The sequence below is a fragment of the Opisthocomus hoazin genome, chromosome 9 (genome assembly GCF_030867145.1).
Source record: "Opisthocomus hoazin isolate bOpiHoa1 chromosome 9, bOpiHoa1.hap1, whole genome shotgun sequence".
NCBI classification, from domain to species: Eukaryota; Metazoa; Chordata; class Aves; order Opisthocomiformes; family Opisthocomidae; genus Opisthocomus; species Opisthocomus hoazin.
Genome location: NC_134422.1, coordinates 33,394,539 through 33,409,993, shown reverse-complemented (window position 1 = coordinate 33,409,993; position 15,455 = coordinate 33,394,539). Strand labels below are relative to the sequence as shown.

The 15,455-nt window shown below is 41.6% G+C and overlaps 1 protein-coding gene across 10 annotated transcripts in view; it reads left to right on the top strand.

The window, feature by feature from the left end:
• ERBB4 (erb-b2 receptor tyrosine kinase 4) overlaps nucleotides 1–15,455 on the top strand; it is a 687,907-nt gene that overhangs the window by 198,004 nt on the left and 474,448 nt on the right. The window lies entirely within an intron of this gene.

Sequence of the window (15,455 nt, the reverse complement as noted above, 5' to 3'; positions counted from 1 at the left end):
GGGTAATTAAAGGAGTAAGACAAAGGAATGTCGCCATGTTAAGATTATTGCTGTGCTGCCACCTCTACCTGCTCTGGAAGGTTTTAATGAGACAAAAATGGTAAAACCCAAGCCTAATCTATTTTTTTTTCTTTTACACTTTGAAGGAAAGATAGATCTAAAAGAGCAAGAGGAAGTAATTTTGTTTAATTTGAAGTTTCTGTTTACATGCTTCCCGTGGATGAATTCTTTATCCACAAAGGATTTGTTACTTTTTTATGATGGAAACTACTTGGTTAGGAGAGTTTATTTAACAAGGTACAATAGAAATAAATAGTGTGTTATTTGGTAGTATGGATAGGGCTTCAGTATTTTCTCATTTCTCAGAATCTAGAGATAAAGACTCAGAAAAACACATTTGAGCTGGGAGAGGAGTACTTCTGACATCTCACCTAAAGCTCAGCCTGCATACTTCACACAATTTCTGTGCCCCCGTGGTGGTGTACTGCATGGGTTTGCAACTGATCAAAACATTTACATTCGTCTAGCATTTTGTAAATACTGAGACACAATTTTAACCAATGTCCTGAAGATGTATTTTAGATGTTGGTTGAGCTTTTCCACCTTTGCATACTGCAACCATGTTTCTTTTGGGCATTGTTTTTTAATAAGTCTGTCTTTGCGAAGCACACATGGTGCCATTTGTCGAACTGCAATCACAACTGTAAGTCAGCAGAGTAAAATATGCTGTGTCCCTCTCCTGATCCACAAGATTTTCAAGTTCTTCTAAGAGCTGTGCATGAAACCTTTGTCTCAGCGGGAAAAAGCCAACATTCCTGTTGTCTTGAATGAGGCCACGTTTCATGCTATCTTTCAAAGACCCAGAGATTCCAGCAAATGTCAAGTGATTTTGGCTGTGTTTGAGAATCTGTTAGGTATGTTAGGTTACAGTCCTTATTTTATCAGTCCTTCCTTTATAAGCAGTGCCTCTAAAATTGACGATAAAAGGGAGATATCTAAAATGGTGAGATAATTACCTCGAGCAAGCAAGAAGGAGAGTTGCTCTGCATTATGCAAGACAGTTTCTTGATAAAGACTTCTGTTTTCTGTGTTTGTTTCGGCAAGGGCATATTGAGTGAGAATTAGATGGAGCCAGTTTGGCTGGATTTATACTGGCAGGTGATAAATACTGTAGATGAGAAACATGTTTGTCTGGGCCAGAAACCTGTTGTTGCAGAGATCAGTCCAACAATATTCATTGATGTCCAGTTCTCTTGGCGTAAACCAGTGCAGTTTCTTCTTTCAAGGTACCTTCTACTTCCTGTAGTAACTTAGCATGTTTGCCTGATGATAGGCAGTTAGTGTTAACAGACCCTGAAGTTCAAAGACATCAGCTGCAATTAACTTAAAATAGAGTCAGGATTTAGTTAATCTGTGTTCTGCCAAAATTAGGTGGTAAAAGGTAATGTTGTCAGTCAAATAAATTATTGCCACTTGTCAGGTTAAAAACCTGGTGGTTCTGATTGACGGGTTAAACTAAGCTGGTGATATGGTCACTTCTGAAAGGACATGTCTTGTACTTCAGAGATCAGAAAAACAGTAGATGTCATCCCTCTGAGCCATAAAGCTTTCTTCTTTCTCTCTGTTATAAGCTCTCATAAGCGCTTCAAAAGCTCCTCAAGCTTGTGTAGTTAGAAGTCTCCTTACATGTCATTTTGTTTAGGCTTAAATACTTCATGGAGACAATGGACTTCCCACAAAACTTTTTGGAAGTAAATGTGCTTTCGTAACCTGAATAATGGTCTGGGATAGAAGGGGCCAAAGTTCCATTTTCTGGCCTGCCTGATTTGGCAGCTTTTAACAGAGTTTTTCTTCCTTGGGTCTGCATAGCTTGCCATTTCCGTAAGAAATTCGCGCTAGTCCAACCTGTGATGTTTCAAATGAAATGCTTGGTCTTTGGAGTGAAAAGCTCTTTGTTAAAGTAAATCTGACCAGCCCTAATCAAAAGCATCTAGAAGTGGGTAGTTAGTTTTCCCAGTATTTTTGTGCAGTGGTTTGTCAATGGATACAGAGGAAAGAAGGGATGGTGAGTGTACAGCCCAGCAAGCAGACCCAGGCTGGAAGTAGTGGGCTCAGGATCTTTGATGGGAAGGCTGTAGCACTTGAGCAGCTCCTACGCCCTGACCTCCAGACTGCCCAGGGCTTTCCAGAGTCCCACAGGTGAAATCTGTCTGCTGTATTTAGTGCAAGTGCACAAAAGCTCCATCAGTGGAATGGTTAGAAAAAGACTTTTTAAATACCAAATAGCAGCACCTGCCATTGATTATCCTGACCCCATCTCACCTTCTGCCTTGACCTCTTTCCAGTTTTATATCCTAATAAAGCAGCTGCACATCTTACAGTTTCTGGCAGCTGCTTCTGCTTCAGGAACTTTATTAAGGCCTTTTAAAGAATTTATAGTTACTTTTTTAATGACCCTCCCCAGTTCATTGTTGATTAATTTCCAGGCTTGCAGACTGGGAGGACAGGAGCTGGAAGTGTGTTTTCTGCCTTGCTGAAAGACCAGGCTTGGCATTGCAGGAATCATGTTAGTGTCTAACACACACTAGTCTGTTACCATTTTCCATCTAATTTTTCTTCCCTCCATATTGGGTAGATGATGCCAGTGTGTAATCTAATGTTACATCTTTTAGTCTTCAAATTCTAACGGGTTAGAACATCCTTCATTGGAGGGGTGTGAGGGAAGAGTTATTTATCCTTGGGAAGAAGTGTACCTTCACATTTAACCCCTGGTCCTTGAGTTCAACAGCTCTTTAACTGTAGTAAGTCTGAATGTTGCACTTAGCAAGGTAACATCTGAAGAATTTTGTTTAAAAAAGGAAAAAAAAGGCAAGGATTTTGCAGTAGGTTGCTTTTGGCCAAAAGTCTGTTGACATAGGTGATGTTGTTTTCACAAAAAAGACAAAGAAGTTTAAAAAAGCAAAACAAAAGGCAAAGTCTTTAATAATCTGCGAAGTCTGATGTGGGATCTGTGTGGGAGTTTTGCTTGTTTTCATGTGATTAGAAAAAGGTAGAAACTATGTCTGTGTGTTGTTTTTTTAAGCCAGTACTACATGGCAGAAAAACAAATATCGTTCTGCCTTGATCTCCAGGCCGAGTGATGCCTTGGCATAGAGCCAGACCCAGTCCTGCCAAAATAACCTGGTTAGGACACCAAAGGCAAGGCCTGTAGCGTATTTCAAAACAAGAACTAGCTCGGAGTCAGGATGATGAAATGATGAGGACTATGTGATTACAAGCATCTTGGCAATGATTTATAGTTGCTATGTCATCTGCACTCTTATTTGTTTCTGTTACTCTGGTTTTCTTCTGAATTTTTGGCTAAGTGGTTGTGGAGATTGAGGTGGACTTGGCGAGGTTGTCCAGGGAAATTAATCTCTGACCAGACACTGGGCAGACAGATTTAGCAAGCTGCAAGTCTGGGAGCAGGAGAGCTCCTAGGAAAAGTTTTGTTCAGCCTTTTAGACTGCTTATGAAAATATATTTACTGTAACTCTACCCTGGCTCAGATGCAAAACTGACCTGGTTTTAGTGATCCTGGACAAGTCTTTACACACTACCTAAGCTCTGGGTTGCAGAAGTGGCATCCAGCATAGGAACTGCATGAACAGAGGTTTGCGTGCTTTGTCTAATGAGGTCCATGGGTAACAGTCAATTAAAGCCACAAGCCAGGGGAAATAAAAATGTAGTGACTGCCTGCAAACAACATCTTAGGTTCATTTTAAATTTTCTCCTAAGATTATCAGTGTTTATTAAAAAAAGGCATAGGTAGCTGGCCCCAAGACCTTAGAATTGTGCCAGTATGTGCTGTGCGATGTCCACACCACTTCTCTGTGGCTTTGTTGAGGCAATGGGATACAATATATGCTGTTGAGGTATATTAAAAAATCTCCTTGGTTATGTTCTTTTCATCAGGTGTGCTTGGGAACATATACTATAGAGCACCAACTATCTTCTGGTTCTGATTAACTGTCAGCAATCTTAGAAAAATGCTTGGTAAGCATCTGTGCAGGTTTCTGCACATCAACCAGATCATCTGATACTGCAAACTCTAAAGGAAAACAATGATCAATTGCTATTCCATTTATTGATCTAGTACATTTGCTAGTCCTGGAATACAAAAGCAATGAAGAACGGAGGAAATTCAGGGGTTTATCTTCTGTAATGTATTTGACGCCGGCCGTGTGCCTCATTGATGCTGCAGTGAACACAAGGCAGAGCCAGTCACATGCTGGCAGCATCTGACATAATGCCACTATTTCCCCTCTCGAGAGAGAAAAGCTGTGATATTTGAGGAAAAGTGCAGGTTTACAGCTTAGTGCCTTCCATTTTTGCTATGAGGATCACTGGTAGAAGATTTTTGTAGAGCTGTCCTTTTGTCACATCAGAACTGTGTCCACAGAGTGCACTGCATTGCTGAATCCCCCAATGGAGTTGAAGGAGTCTTGAGTGTCATTTTCTCTGGTTTTTTTTTGTTGTTGTTGTCATAACCTTCATGTAATTTTAAATACGCCTCTGTATTTTTGTCAGCCGTGTAAAAATATATGCCTGTCATAAAATCCCATTAATGTGAATATCCCTCCTTTCCTGTTTGTTTTAATAAGCACTGCCAAGAAATCCCCAATTTGAGTTGTGTTACTTTCCTATTCCTGTGAATTAGTTAAGATAAAAGAGTTAGCATAATAACTAAATTAGTTATGGTCAATTTATCTGATACCAAAATGAGGTCTGTAATGCTGCAGCTGCTTTGCAGCAAGAACACCAGGAAATTTTGTTGTTATGTGTTTTGCAGTGAGTTTCCTAACATCAATATATTTATTTCTAATTTACTTTATGGAATTACTTAAATCTGAATGGTGCATGTAATAACAGATCCCGTCTTGCTTCAGAGCTTAACAGAAGAGAGACGGAAGTTAGCCCGAAAAACTTGGTCCGAACTATTTTTTTGTTCTTGAGAAGGTTGGTCAGAGGACTTTTCAAAACATGACCAGCATCAAAATGCATAGTATCAACCTCTGTGCTGAGCGACTATCTCCAGTGTCTTTGGAAGTTATTCTGGTATCATTCTCAGGTATGATTTCATATACTGAAAAGGGGAAAAACAATACACTCCATTGATTTTTATCATTTTAAGGTAATTTGACATAGTAGGAGCTGCATGTTGATTAGCTGATGATAAAGAGAGGAATTAATCAACACACATTTCAGACATTAGGTGCTTAAACATTATGACAAGTGAAGAGAGAACTTGTGGAGGAAAGTCAAGAGTCCTCTTTTCTGTCCTTTTTTTTTTGTTTTGTTTTAATTCTGGCTTCCTGTAGTTGCTCATTTCAGGGTAAAACATTGTAGAAGAAATTAGATTGGATTAAAAACATACAACCCTGAAAATCTATTTTGTGCGTATTCAAGAAAAATAATTCTGCTTAACACCAAGCCTATACAAGCAATTAGTATTTAGCAACATGGAGGTCTGATTTTTCAGTTAATTTAATCCCAGAAAGCTGGTAGGATTTGTCCATTTCTGTGTTTGTATTCACTGGGACAGCACTGAGCGGTACAGAAGATACCACACTGGGCAGTCCCCCATTTAAATGGAGAGCTACTAACCTCTACTAAACTTTTAGCCTGAGTTCCCAGGAATTCAGAGGGGAAACATTCCTGGCAGAATACTGTGAATTAAGAGAAAAGACAATGAAAAGAAATGCACCAGCTTAAAGTAAGGGTGACGTTGTATGAAGGCACTGACCTGTGCATCAGCCGTGGTGACACTGCGGAGAGCCGAGACCATGTTGTTGTTAGGAGTTGGTGCTCAGGGGGATGAGATGTGATGCGATGCTATGCCTCAGTTCTGCAGTTGCCCCTAAAACCAGTTGATCCCCCTGTAAAGCAGTGTAGCGTTTCGTGCTCAACTGCTTGATGCTGTAAACTAAGTATCCATCCAAACATTTACTAAGTATCCATCCAAACTCCTTATTTACTACAGGTCTACCAGGCTTATGTAACTCATGTTTCTGAGGAACTTTGAAATGGTAATCTGTTATTGCTGCATGTGTAATACATGGGTTTATGAAGCGCTATTCAGTTTGCTATTTATTCAGTCTCAAGGGAAAATAATGGTATTTTTAGATATTCAAACACTTTTGGGGTGGACCCTGCTTTCTTCAAAGCCTGTTGCAAAAAAAGAGCAATATGGGGCAATCAGCTAGTAGGGAGTAGGCAGAAGCTGGGAGGTAATTTTAGGGTTTTGTGGTTTTTTTGATAAGAAACCAGTGATTTAACATGACCTGGTATCACAGAACATAAAACCAGATCAAGCAATCTTTTATTGGCTTCGTTATATTACTTTTGTTGCATTCTTTAGCTATGCATTTGTATGAAGATCTTGAATTCAGAAATTTGGTTTGACTGGCACTTTTCAGTGGTGTCACTCAAGAGGCAAAAATCCAGAAAATTTTACATGTCTTGATGCACAACAAATGTTGGTGTAGGAATTGGCACTGCTGTGAGGGTGGTGACCTGAGGCCCATTGAAACTACTGGGGAGAGTCCTGTTGATCTCAGTGGCTTGTTGATTTCTCATGTGATTTACGTACAGAAATTTAGCATAAGTGAAATGTAGTCCTCCTTTAATTCCCCAGCCATCTGTTGCTGTGGCAAATCTTTAAAATACTGTGATGGAAAACAAAACAGGAGTTGTGAGGAGGATCCATGTCTTTTGTTTGTGCTGCTCTGTTTCCCAAGATTTCCAAGCACATGTATGTTCCTGTAAGAGTGATACTATATACATGAAATTTGAAGAAGACTTGAGGACAAAAGTACTTGCCCCTTCACCTAGCAAGAGTCTAAAACCTTGGAGAAACGCCATGTGATGGGACCTGCTGTGGAGCCATCCAGGTGCGTGTTGCCTGCGCAGGAAGGTAAGGTGAGGTACTGAGGCCTTGTGCTTGGCAGACTTTGGTGTGTGTCCTGCCCTTGGGAAAGGCTGGAGGTGCACTGGGATGGACAGACTGCATTTCATGAAGTCCTTTATTGGTGCTGCCTCTGTCTCCTTGACATGGACTTATCTCAAAGCAAGTTTGGGATTTTTTTGAAGAGCAGGGAGGAGAGAGGAGCTGCTCTAGGTATCCTTGGCTGAATCACAATATCAGCACGTTTTCCTCCTGTTTTCCAAAGGAGAGAAAGGTGAAGGAAGGACCAGTGGACCAGGGGAGTTGTAACCATGTGAGCATTTATTGCCTGTTTCATTCGGTTTCATGTTTCCGTGGCAACGTATCATGTGTGGCCCGAGATCTATGGTGAAATGGTACCTGTTGTGTTGGTGAGGGGCTGGGCAAAAAAATAGGTTTTGTGAAGCAAATAAAAAATAAGTTAGCTTCAGGCATGATTGGTTTTTAAGCTAGATTTGCATGATAAGCATATGGCTTATACGGAGAGAGAAATACCTGGAGAGTAACTGAAGCATCCTATGGTTGGGTCTTAGTTCAAGTGATACCAGGAGGGGAAATGCAGAGTAAAATAATCCCATTTAACTAATTTTCTGAATAAATTAATGAAAGTGCTATTTCTAATGCAGATTTTGAAGTGAATTGTGATGGTCGAGGACTATGAATGAAGCAGTTCTTATGGATGGAGATAATGTTTCAAGGGAGCCAGTACAGAGAAAATGGACACAAATCTTTTGGGTTGTGCCTTACTTTTTCAACTGATTGTCTACTTTTTCCTGCTGTTACTAGTTGGTCCATTAAAGATAGAACGATTTTTACTGTTGGGCAGAAGCTGAAAACCTCTGCACACAGTACCAAGTTTAGACTGAACAGCTACTCGGCACCCTTTAATTCACTTAAAGAAGAGCTGAATTTTAAAAATGCATGGCTCTCAGCACTCCCCAGATTTCAGATAGCTCTTCGCTAGTAAGGATTTTTTAAAAAAACACAACTCTGTTCTGGTGCCTAAATAGGCATTTATCTCATCTGAGAATGTGTTCTGAAATATTTTCTCCCAGAAGCACGGCATGGTTGAAAGTAACAGCACATGCTTGTGATGGCTTGGAGTGGGGCAAGTGGCTCGGCTGGCTGGCAAGAGGGGTCCCACTGGGAGCTGAGCTCCCCAGCCCCTGGGCTGTGAGACTCTGCGCAAGGCGACGAGGAGCTCTGAGCTCAGTATCACAAACCCAGGTATTAACAAAGCTCTTTCTCTGTGCAACAGAGAGCTTTTTAGTGTGGTTGAAACCATTGCTACCTCCTGCAGCGGAGAGGAGGTCTTTTGTTGCTGGATCTGCCTCTGTCTTTGGGTTTGTAATGTGCCTGTCTCTGTGCCACCTATGCTACCAAATGTGAGTGTGAGGTCTTTCAATGATGGAAAGAAGGTCGTGCTATCTCCCCCATCTCTTGTAATAACTTTTTTTCCAATATTGGAGAAGGCACCTGAAGACCTGGTTCTGTGAGGGGTTGGGACCTGCATCTGTTGTATTTGGTGATGGATGTCAGCTCACCGAAAGTGCCAGGAGGTTGTCTCCCCTGTGAGCTTCTCTGGCCCTGTTTCTGGACCATTTGCCTTGTTTGTCCATCCTGAAGGACTGTGGGTTTTGGGTGTAAGGACCTGTGCCTGTCGTTAATCTGCATTCCCAAACACTGAGCTGGCAGACTGGTTGTTCCCCAAAATATTAATCCCTAAATCCCTCCTATACCACTAAGTCTGAAGCAATTACAATTTTTTCTCCTCCTCTGCTAATTCATTTGGAAGCAGACATAGCAGTCTCAAAGGACCATCCTTTTAATTTCCCTTCCATGTATAGCAATTAGCAGGGGGGTTGTTACTGGCTGAAACAATGGGCACACTGAATAGGTTGGTGTGTTAAGCACAGAGAGAAAGTTGTAGGGCTGTAGTGGGCGAAGGTGGATTGTTGTCAACCAGGGCTTGACTTGAACAGCTTATTGTTGGGTAAGTGATGCCTGGGGAAGCCCTAGCCCTCAGGCACAGGTTGGTGGAATCCTGCTTTAAGAAGCTTTTAAAGGAAAAGAGAAATTATTTTTATTTTTTCCCCAGGTAAAATCCCAGATTGCCCTGGGGAGACAAGTGTGTTGATTTTTAGGGCTGTATGCAGAATTCATGTGGTGTAAGTAATTTTTGCATTGTCTGGGCTACTCAGTTTTTCATCTTAAAACATACATCTATAGCCTTTTTAAAGTATCTTTTTTTTTTTAAAGTCTTTATCACTTGGCAGGGATATAAAAAGTTAATAACAGATTTATAATTTTATTAGCATTTATGCTGCAACTGCAAGAGAGTTCCCAACCTGAGTTTAATGCATCCTTAAAGTCCTTTTTATTACCTTATTAATTCCCAGCAGTACCATTTTATGGCAATGCGTATTACACATTTTTTTTCTAGAGGAGAAACAGTGGTATAGATCCAGATGATGAAAAGGTGGGGTTTTTTTGTTTTGTTGGGTTTTTTTTACAGGAGGAGGGGATAAGTCTTCATTTTTACTTCCCCAGAAAAGACTTTTTATCGTAGTGTTGCAAGTACTTTTGACAGATACAGGTGACAAGGAGTGGACACCCAGGGTCATCCTTTTTGGCAGGGAGCATGACTGAACGCTGGGCAGGCATGAATACTACCTGCACAATGGGCGTGAATGACAAAAAGCCTCTTGGTGACCCAAGATTGCTCATTCTGTTCCATTTTCTGTCAGACTTGGCCCGGTTAACACACGGGTTGGGTGAGTTTTTCCTTTTTTTCATAGGTTGGTCTGTCAGAGATGAGGTCCCTTACTGATACATTTGACAGATACTCTGTATGTTAACAAGATAGTTTGACTGACCATGACTTTTTCACATCCTGAGGATGGGGAATTATTTTTAAAGTAAATCTTACTTTCGCATTCCATTGGCAAACTGAAAATTTAATCACTTTGGGGGAGGAGCTCTGCATATTGGAGACCTTATTGCAGCCTTTCAGTACCTAAATAAGAAAAATGCTTATAAGAAAAGTGGGGACAGGCTTTTTTAGCGGGGCCTGTTGCGACAGGACAAGGGGTAATGGTTTTAAACTGAAAGAGGGTAGACTTAGACTGGATATAGGAAGAAATTTTTTATGATGAGGGTGGTGAAACACTGGCATGAGTTGCCCAGAGAGGTGGCAGATGCCCCATCTCTGGAAATGTTCAAGGTGAGGTTGGACGGGGCTCAGAAGAACCTGATCTAGTCGAAGATGTCCTTGCTCACAGGAGGCGGATGGAATAGATGACCGTTAAAGGTCCCTTCCAACCCTAACCGTTCTATGATTCTATGATATATTTCAATATATTTGAACTGTAGCATTATACCTGTGTTATTTTTATTGTTTTGTTCATGTAATGGACAACACGGTGTAAAGTAAAGTTGTATGGTAGCTGTTGTACCCTATGTAAGCCCTCTCCATTGCTTGTATAGTCATCCATTCATGCTTCCACGTGGGAGCAACAGAATTTGTTCTGTTTTGCACACAGCGGAAGCTGGCAGCAGACTTGTGCAGTAAAATAGATTTCAAACATTTTCTATATCACTAATTGTAATTTCCAAGGCTTCCTCTCTGACAGAGCATACAAAAGGGAGCTTTAATAAAAACTATCATTAGCCTCATGGATCAATACAAAACAACATCAGTTGTTTAAAAATAGGAAGTGCCAGAGGGGGTTCCTACCTCCCCGCTGAAAGCAAATCACAGGATTGATCTGTCTGCAGTATAACTGCAAAATTTGCAGAAAACAGGTGAACTAGCTGGGAATATCAATAGAGCTGCTTTGCAAGCTGGTACTTCCGTTGTTCCTCAGCGCTCTTGGGCAACCTCTGATGGGTCCTTTGTAAATGAGACAGTTGCATGCTTTTGGGGGAGTGGGAAGGGAGTTAATGCCAGGCAGCGTGTGCCTCTTCCAGTGTAGCGTTTTTGTATTTCTTTTTCTATTAATGTTTTCTTTTCATCTCTCTCCCACTCTCAGATCCAGAACAGTTTCTCAGGTAAGTCACAAGTCAATTTCAAAAAATCCACACATGAACACAGCACAAGTCACAAAAATAAAAGACAGCCCAACTGAAATGAAACCGGTAGCCTAGCCCTATGTCAAGGAAAATGCTGAGGAAAAAAGAGGACAGCTGACCTTCTGAATGTTTAAAATACGTGGAATAGTTGTATGGGGCTCAGTAAAATGTTCTCCAGGTAATTTGCTTTGAGGTCGCTGAAGTAATCTGTGTGAGTTTCATCTCCATTTACTCTTCAGGGTTTACATCCTGCTGTGAAACACATTTCCCCTTCTCTCCTTGCAGACTTACCTCCAAAATTAATGTAGGCTTCAGTGTGTCAGCCAGCATAGTCCCAACACTTTGCTTTGATATTAGGAAGAGTTTAGAAATGTGGTGCTAATTTTGAAGCATATTTGTCTGTGGCAAAGCAGCAGAAGGACCACAGGAATCATCATGTGAACCTGTCTGTGATAGCCATATATGCATTTTATTATTAACATTTGTTGCATGCTGTCTTTATGCACAGCGCAGTAAGAGCCTTCCTAAGATCACAGCTATGGCGTTTGCTGGGCTTTTCAGGGATTAAGGTCTGTAGACTGACTTTCTGGTACTTATTAATGAGCAATGTTTGAAGGCAAGCGCTTAGTCCTTCACCATTAACTCCATATCATATTACGTTTCTTCCCAGCCCACAGGGTTAGTTTTCAGGAAAAATGCACTGGGGGTAGGGACAACAGCAGCACTGAATTTGCTGCATGAATTCCTCTTGTGAGAATGAATGTGGCCAGCTGTAGGTGTCTAAAGAAATTTGAATCACCTGGGTGGCACTGGGCTTATGTATTTTCTTGACCATAACCCACTGCAACCAAAGTTTCTCTCCTAAGTGTCGTGTTACTTCCAGGCAAGGAAGAATATTTGACTGTTTGACTTGTTCTGTTTCTGTCTCAACTTGCCAGTACTGAATCCACGACTTATTTTAACTGGTATTTTAGCTTGCCAGTAGAATCTCAAATTAAAACATCAGGGTGATGAAAGCCATCTTTGTCTGGGCCAGGAAAGAAATTGCGGTGTCCTGGGACTAAAAATGTAAATTTCTGTGGGCCGAGCACATGTCTGAGAGAGTGTATTTACTGGAGCAGTGGCCAGTCCTCTGAATGCAGGATTCCTCCAGGTCTGGTAATGAATGTCAAACCAGTGGATAAAATCCACTTATGGGGAAGCTATTCTTATTCAACTGCAAGTCCAACTTCGAAAGTTCTGTTTGAAAGATACTAATTAATTAATGACTTGCAGTATGAAATAAATTACAAATAACTGCAAAACCCTGATAAACTCATTAAAGCAACTTAACTTCCATACTTCCATGGTATTTGTGTCCCTGTGCAGATCAGTTCAGGTACTCAGCAGCTCAGGACGCAATGAAGGGCTGACTCATGGGCTCAGCCAGCTCTGGTGCATTCCTGACAGCACAACCTCCCTTGAACTGAACCCGGCTCCTCCCTACACATGATTTTGTAAATTGATGAGGAAAATAAAATGACTAAGATGCACGGTGATGCTGTGGCATCACAACCAGACTTCACGGTTTGAATCTGTCCCTTTCAAGGAAGAACTGAAATCTAAATAAACCTATATTCAGAAGCTAAGAAGGTTGACTTCAGTTAGGTTTAAAAGATGCTGAAATAAAACTTTTTTAAAGTACTGAGATAGCGTGCCAGGCTTCCTCTCTCATCGATGAATACCTCTAAGGGTGATTTTATCCCAACTAAAACAGTAATTGGGAGTTGAATTGTCTCCTTTCAGTAGCATGCTCTTTCCTGTAGGCAAAACTTACCAGTGGCACTATGTTGCATATTTGGATGGCTAGAATTGCACAGGAGAAATCCCACTCTTCCTATTACTAAGATCTCTCTGTATTATTACATTCTAAGAATTGCTAGCTTAAAGATACACAGGCAAGCATGACCATTTAATCCATAATTAGCCTCTTTACTGAAAGCTTTATATAGATTATAGTAATATATTACAAGGTTTCTGTGGTTTCTCAAGGCATGCTTTAATATTGTGGAGTAGTCTGCTGTTATGTGTTCAGTGAACTCACTGGCATTTGTGCCATTGGAAATAGCTGAAGGAAGTGGGCTTATGTTGCAGTTTAGTATCATTCACTGGAAGCTGCCAGGGTTTACATCTGAAGAAGACATCTTACCCAACTGTTTCTTTAAAATTTTTTTTTTTTTTTTTGGTCATGTGTGTTCAGTCCATGCTGTCAGCACATTTCTAAATGCTACAGCATGGTATCTGAAGCCAAAAACACAGACTTCTCCAAGTCTGTGAAAGCTCCACAGATGAGAAGTTTTGCTTGTCATTAGGAAAGATACTGTAGGTCAGACAGGACTTCTATAAATCGGTGCTCTCCCAAAGATTTTGGCCTTTGAAAATCACAGTATCACAGAATGTTAGGGGTTGGAAGGGACCTCTGTGGATCATCTAGTCCAACCCCCTGCTGAAGCAGGGTCACCTACAGCAGACTGCACAGGACCTTGTCCAGGCGGGTCTTGAATATCTCCAGAGGAGACTCCACCACCTCCCTGGGCAGCCTGTTCCAGTGCTCCATCACCCTCAGAGGGAAGAAGTTCTTCCTCATGTTCAGCTGGAACTTCCTGTGCTTCAGTTTGTGCCCATTGCCCCTTGTCCTGTCTCTGGGCACCACTGAAAAGACCTTGGCCCCATCCTCCTGACACCCACCCTTCAGATATTTGTAGGCATTTCTAAGGTCCCCTCGCAGCCTTCTCTTCTTCAGGCTGAACAAGCCCAGCTCCCTCAGCCTCTCCTCATAGGAGAGATGTTCCAGTCCCCTCACCATCCTTGTAGCCCTCCGCTGGACTCTCTCCAGTAGCTCCTCATCTTTCTTGAACTGGGGAGCCCAGAACTGGACAGAGCACTCCAGATGAGGCCTCACCAGGGCAGTGTAGAGGGGAAGGAGAACCTCCCTCGACCTGCTGGCCACACTCCTCCTAATGCACCCCAGGATCCCATTGGCCTTCTTGGCAGCCAGGGCACGCTGCTGGCTCATGGTCAACCTGTCGTCCACTAGGACACCCAGGTCCCTCTCCACAGAGCTGCTCTCCAGCAGGTCCGCCCCAAGCCTGTACTGATGCATGGGGTTGTTCCTCCCCAGGTGCAGGACCCTGCATTTGCCCTTGTTGAACCTCATCAGGTTCCTCTCTGCCCAACTTTCCAGCCTATCCAGGTCACGCTGAATGGCAGCACAGCCTTCTGGTGTATCTACCAGACCTCCCAGTTTGGTGTGATCAGCAAACTTGCTGAGGGTACATTCTAACTCTTCATCCAGGTCGTTGATGAAGAAGTTAAACAAGACTGGGCCCAGTGCTGACCCCTGGGGGACACCACTAGTTACCGGCCTAAATGCTTGATGTAAGGACATCTCATCTTGAAGATCTAGTTTTCATGGCATCAGTTTTCATAGAGTTGTATTAAAATATGAAATGGTTACTTTTTCTCTAACTTTTCCTTTGTTAGTGAAGGGCAATATAATTATTTCTTACTTTTTTTCCCTTTTGTTGTTCTAATACATTTCCCCTTTTCTCAGTTTGACCATGATTTTTCAGAAGAAACAACAAAGACATGACAAAAGCAGCCCTGTATCTTACACCTTTTTTAAGCCTTTGCAGTTACTGGCTTACAGAAAGAAAGGAAGAAGATATTTCAGTCATACACCATTGCTTTCCACAATAAACTGGTTGAGGGGGAAGGAGGATGGACCCCATAAAGCTGGAAGCATTTAATGAAAATTCTTACTTTGAGTAAAAACACCTGCAGTTTTATTTAAGAAGAAAACCATGATTTTTGAGATACCCATAACTGAAACTGGTTATCTGAACACAAAAGTGTGAACTGGTACTTTCTGCGTTCATCCTCTGATCAGACATGACACCTGAGATAGATAGTATTATGTTCCATGAAAAACAGCTCTAAGTACATCTAGGGATGTGGGCCTAAATGTGTGCCTAGTTTAAAGCACATTATAAGCCTCTTTGAAGTTGTTGGAATTACTCATATAAGCACATGCTGGAAAACCTTGCTGTCTTGAGAGGTCAGTGTACCGAGTCCAAGAGCTGCCCTGCTTTATAGTTAAGTCGGGGTAACTAAATTCTTCATTTCTCTTAAGCAGCCTCTGTTCTAGTGCCTGTGATGCAAAATTACGGTGTCACAGAGAGAAAATAATAGCTAAAATTAAATCTTTAGAAGCTGCTTCGCAGATGGGAGGGTGGCAAATACTCCTGTTGGCTCACTGATTATTGTAGCAGAGCACTGGAAGAGGCAGGCACTCCTAATATTATCAGCGATGGCAGAGTATTATCTGAAATATTCAAAGAACAGCTGTGGCGTTTTGGCT